The sequence below is a fragment of the Canis lupus genome, chromosome 31 (genome assembly GCF_011100685.1).
Source record: "Canis lupus familiaris isolate Mischka breed German Shepherd chromosome 31, alternate assembly UU_Cfam_GSD_1.0, whole genome shotgun sequence".
NCBI lineage: Eukaryota > Metazoa > Chordata > Mammalia > Carnivora > Canidae > Canis > Canis lupus.
The window spans coordinates 19,070,548-19,076,710 of record NC_049252.1 but is presented as its reverse complement, the minus strand read 5'-3'; the positions used below and the strand labels follow the sequence as shown (position 1 = coordinate 19,076,710).

Below are 6,163 nucleotides of genomic sequence, written 5' to 3'. Positions count from 1 at the left end.
TCCAAAGACTTCCTATTCCACCTTCCTGTACTAAGTCCTATAAACATTCTCCAGGCAATACTTTGGGACAGTCATTTGGCTTACCTTGTCTATTTCCCCTCTCTCATGGTTCAAAGTCTTTTGTTGCCTAATATCCAACTACATGACAGATATTCATTCCTATTTTTTGTCCATTTTTAAAATTCAGATGGATAGGTAAATCTGATCTCTTTTACTCCATATTGGCCACAAGAAATCAATCTTTGAATGAAAGATAGCTTATATACTGTTGCACTGCCACCCCACTCAATTTTTTTTTTCATAGAGTAAGAATGAAAGGAAGGAGAATGGGTAGAGGAAAGAGAAAGCTATCTTCTCAGTTCTGCCAAATTGCTAATATTTGATGGTTGTGAACACTTCTCATTCCAGCTTCAAAACTTGTGTAGACAGGAACATGACATTGTACGTCCTTCATGTTTATTGTCCACATATTCCCATTCTTTTTTCTTTGTGTTTTTTTAAAAGGTTTTATTTAGTTATTCATGACGGTCACAGAGAGAGAGAGAGGTAGAAACATAGGGAGAAAGCAGACTCCCTTTGGGAAGCCTGATGCAGGACTTGATCCCAGAACCCCAGGATCACACCCTGAGCCAAAGGCAGATGCTCAACCACTGAGCCACCCAGTCACCCCTACATATCCCCATTTTTTTAAAGATTTATTTATTTATTTATTTATTTATTTATTTATTTATTTATGAGAGAGAGAGAGAGGCAGAGACACAGGAGGAAGGAGAAGCAGGCTCCATGCTGGAAGCCTGACATGGGACTCAATCCCTGGACTCCAGGATCACACCCTGGGCCAAAGGCAGGTGCTAAATGCTGAGCCACCCAGGGATCCCCCATATCCCCATTGTTAATAAGTTTTTACTAGATGTGAGAAAAACAATATCCTCTGTACTTTGTAGACAAGTTAAGAAAATAGGTAATTCATTCTACCCACCACTTCATAATGATTAGTGATTTTAGGATTATTTAAGAATTATGAAAATAAGCAACTTTAAGAATGTCAAGAAATTGTAAGCATTCTACACTTACCATGTTCTCATCATGGTCATCATTTACCTTATGTGGATGTCTGCTGTTCTAAGAACAAAAAAAAAAAAAAAAAAAACATATGAAGTTGCAGTCTATCTAAATGATTTATGTTGCATTTACATTAAAATTGTCATATATTCTTTGACAGCTACATATCACATTTAGACACAAGTAGATATATTTCCTAAAATCTCTTTCAATAACAAAAAGGAGGGAATCAATTCCTTACAGTGGTGGCACTGCTGGAGTGGATTTTTCACGTACGAATCATTAATTCATTAGTAAATTTAACCCAGAAAATATTTATTCCTAAGTCATGAAATGTATATTGGTGAGAGAAACACGCAGAATCTGTTAAAAATCCTGCAGAAGTCCAAACTATTATAAGTTGTGGAATAGAAAGTAAGAGCTCCTGGCATTGAAATGAGCTCCTAGTATCATTGGAATGATAGAATCCTGGACTGTTAAGAAGCAGCATTGAAGTAAAAGTGACAGAAGACATTAAGAGTCATCTAACCTTGGCCATTTAATTACAAGATGCAGAGGTCCCAGGAAATATATAAATGGGCCTACCACAAATATTCTTTATCATTGTACTTGAAAATAGTTCATATTATGGAATATGGAGACCTAACAGAGCCAACTCCAAGTCTGTTTCCTCAATTTCCATACCTGAGTCATTTCACAGACTCAGTGCCCCATCAACAGAAGGGAGTTTATTCTTGGGAAAGTTCTCTGTGCTAAGAATATAGATACTTAAAATAAATCTTCTTCCTAAATTTGGCAAGATAATACTAGGATTACTTATCAGATTTATTCTTAACTGGAGAAATGGAAGTTTCCTAGTAATTTGGAAATGATTATATCATGAATATGAGCTAATATTAATCTTTGAGGACACAGAGGAAAATTGCTTTCCACCAATTATTATTTTTTAACAATTTTATTAATTTATTCACGAGAGACGCAGAGAGAGAGAGGCAGAGACAAAGGCAGAGGGAAAAGCAGGGTCCATTCAGGGAGCCCGATGCGGGACTTGATCCCAGGACCCCAGGACCACACCTTGAGCTGAAGGCAGACGAGTAACCCTTGAGCCACCCAGGCGTCACTGCTCTCCACCAATTAGAACAGAATCTTATGGGATCCCTGGGTGGCGCAGCGGTTTGGCGCCTGCCTTTGGCCCAGGGTGTGATCCTGGAGACCCGGGATCGAATCCCACATCGGGCTCCTGGTGCATGGAGCCTGCTTCTCTCTCTGCCTGTGTCTCTGTCTCTCTCTCTCTGTGTGTAACTATCATAAATAAATAAAAAGATTTTAAAAAAAAAAAAAAAAAAAAAAAAAAAGAACAGAATCTTATGAGTCTCATACGATAAATGGAGTTTCAGTCTGAATCTTTCATAGAATGATGTTATTTTATCTACAAAATTATCCTGTATTACTTACCCAGTTTCTGAGAATACAATCAAAATATAAATACTTAACAACTATCAGAATGTCCATATTAAACCATAAAATGTGACATTATATTTTTTATTTAAGAATGATGGTTTTCTTAAAATCCACCTCCTTCCAACTTTCATTGATTCTAGAACTATCAACAGACACAAACATTGGAAGGCCCAGGAGACAGTTACAAAGTGTAACTAAGATATGGTAGGTACCATGATCACCAAAAGAATTGTAAGATATCCTCATTCTTTTATTGACATAAAATTAAGTAACATAGAGTGTGAAAGTAGTGCAAAAGAACTATATTATTGGATCACTTCAAATATTTTATTTCATTATCCTGACTACCATTCTGGACCCTTTGATAATCTTCATTAAATGAAGCTATAATGCTAGAAGAGCCCTGGTATGTTATAAAGGAAAATATCCAATGGCTAGAGTGAATGTATTTGCATTATTGGCTCAGCAACCTTTAATGAAGTTCTAGAGACACTCTTCATAGAGATTTTTAGAAACACATTGTGATAGTTGTTCTCTGCAGGCCAAGAGTGACCATGTGAGTTACTCACATCTATGCAGGCTCCTTGAACGCAGTGGAGATGAGGTAATCCCAGAGTATCAGTAGAGAGTTAGTGATATTTTACTGCCAAAGACAAAGTGGGCATGGTTAGTAAAATGAACAGTGGTACCAAAGAACTAATCAGATGGGATTTATGCAGAGAGATCTTATGTGGTAGCAAATTTATCATAGTGTCCCTAGAAATAAAATAGCTAGCTGTTTAGCCAAAAAAAATTGTGCCTAATTTGCATAAGGGAAAAATATCCAAGTCTGACAAATATTATAGAACAAGTAGAGTTATAGCCCCTACCACATCCCCAGAAATGACTAAAGCAGCAGATTTAGAATCCCTTGAATGGAAGGGGGAGCTGGGTTCCCTAAGGAAGAGCCCTACCATAAGTCTAAATTGCTCACTGTAAATATTCATTCTGGTCTTCCCAAAAGGGGCATGTGGCCATTTTCTATGGCAAGTTCTCTAAATTGTTGGGTTCCTGGTTGTAATTCTTTGTGTTACAACTAGTCAATGTAGGCCACTAAGGATTTATGGTGTTAAGATTATTAATGGAATTTCAGCTCCAGTTCATCTCACAGTGAGTTCAGTGTGGTCTTTAATATGCACTCCAAAGTTAGTTCCCTAGTTCCAGAACATATAATTAGCAGAGACATATGTAGTTACTGAAAGAATCTCCATTTTTTAAAAATAGAATCTCTATTCTGTTTCACTGACCTATAAAATAATGTATATTAAAGTGAGGAAAACCAAGCAAAATGGCCTAGCAGCTTCTTATTTTCTAGGACATTTTCTCAGCCTTGCATTTCTTGAGAAATTTTAGAAATTAGTCCCAACAAAACTTGAAGAGCATGAATTATTATCCCCACACATCTCAACTTAAGCTACTTATTTGCTCTCTACAGAAGCTAGAATGGTCTTGGGGAAAGGTAGTAGATTTTCATAAATATAGTCAAGTAGCAATTCCAATTGCAATTGATATTCTAAGTATTTTTGTCACTATTATTTTCTTTCTTTTTTTTCTTTGAAATATTTTATTTATTTTTTTCATGAGAGACACACAGAGAGAGAGAAAGGCAGAGACATAGGCAGAGGGAGAAGCAGGCTCCATGCAGGGAGCCCAATGTGGGACTCCATCCTAGGTCTCCAGGAACACGCCCTGGGCTAAAGGCAGATGCTAAACCACTGAGCCACCCAAGGCATCCCATCACTGCTATTTTCTGAAGCAAATCATGAGAGATCCTGATACATGAAATTCACTCAGTAAACTGATGAACATTTTTACCCTCTACTATTCCTGTTAATAAAGACTAAGAGAAGCCACTTGCTTCTACTTGAACAGGACAGTTTTCAGTTCAATCTCAGGGTTATTTATACTCTCTATACCTCTGATATGACCTCTTTCACAGAGATCCTTTTGATTATTTTACCATTCTGGTCTGCTATCTGAATTATGATGTGGAATGAATTCCTTTGTAAGAAGTAATGATATACACAGTGGTGACAAGGTGCTGGCCTGCTATATGCATGATACCATGCTGATAAGACTTAGAGAAAAGGAACTGGCAAACAACACAAACACTCTTTGTAAGTTGTTGTATATTGTGTTCCCCACCCCGGCACTAAGAAAGAAATATAATACTAGTAGACATATTTTGCTTTTGGAGGCAACCTATATCAACCCATTTGCTTTTGGAGGCAACATATATCAACCTACTCACTAAACAAACTGAGAGGTTGCCAGTTTTAATTAAGAACCAAATCAGAAAAAAAAAAAAAAAAGAGAACCAAATCAGGGGCACCTGGGTGGCTCAGTGGTTAAGCCTTTGGCTCAGGTGGTGATCCTAGGGTCCTGGAATCGAGTCTTATATCTGGTTCCCCACAGGAATCCTGCTTCTCCCTCTGCCTATGTCTCTACCTCTCTCTGTGTGTCTTTCATGAATAAATAAATAAAATATATATTTTTTAAAAGAACCAAATCAGAAGAAAGCTCTCCAATAGATCTAGATTCGTCTGTTCCATATTACCCAATAGTTCCTGAAGTATCCATGATAGCTAAACATGCTCATGGAGACTCTGGCAAGCTCCCATATATGGGTTGCAGTGCAGAATTATAGAATTTGGGAACAAAAGCATGGCATCATCTGAGGAAAACTATTTTTCTTTCAAGAAATGCATCTGACTTTTTCTATGAGCCTTAGAAGAAATTGGCTGCCTTGAACATATGTCACCAAATTAACATGCAACCTGAGCCACCCATCATGAGCTGGGTATTAATAAGGCTGCCCATATGAGGCAGTAGTAATCTATTACCAAGCTTATTTAGTCACAAAGGCTTCAATATGTTTGATAAGTAAGTGGTTCTGCCTCCTTTGCTTAAACTCCTATTGAATATATACCTTTCCCCCAACCTATGTCTATAGCTTCAAGGAGAGTTCTCCATAACCAGTTAATTTTACCCACAATAAATAGATAGATAGATAGATAGATAGATAGATAGATAAGTAAAATCAGGCCAGGTTTTCGGATATTTTGTACACTATTATGATTTACTTGAAAGTAAATTGCTGCATATTTATAACTTTACCCAGCAAAGGTCTGAAGTATGGTGGTGAAGGAAAATCCTTCCAGGGACAGACATTAATCAGGGCACCTGATTGTTTATCTTACCTGGAACAAGAGAAGGTAAAGAATTCACAACTGTATTGATTTATAGGCTGTAGATAATAGTTCAGCTAGATTGTCAGGGATGTGGAAGAAAGACACTTGGGCAATTGATGAAGTGACCTCTTCAAACAGGCACAGAATTGAGGATATTTCTGTTTCAGTTAAATGTTTACCAATTGTAACCATTGTTCAAAAACTCAATGGACAAAATAATCAATTATAGAGATGTCAGTCAGGTTCTTTTCTGTATCCTTTTTCTTGCCTAATAGACATATTGGGCAACTTGGCCATAGGAACAAGAATTCATGTTATGTATGATTTTAGCATTGGAGATTTCCATTTCTTAAGCTGATAATGGCTCTAGCCAGTGTTGAATAGCCACTTATAAGTAGCAGAAACCAATA

The 6,163-nt window shown here is 37.1% G+C and overlaps 1 long non-coding RNA gene across 1 annotated transcript; it reads right to left on the bottom strand.

The window, feature by feature from the left end:
• Positions 1 to 1,066: 1,066 nt before the first annotated feature.
• Positions 1,067 to 5,755, bottom strand: LOC119867008. Its single transcript, XR_005382189.1, has 3 exons — positions 5,680 to 5,755; positions 3,093 to 3,166; positions 1,067 to 1,122 (listed from the first exon to the last, which is right to left on the bottom strand). It is a non-coding gene; the product is annotated as an uncharacterized LOC119867008 (long non-coding RNA).
• Between the last annotated feature and the right edge of the window lie 408 nt (positions 5,756 to 6,163).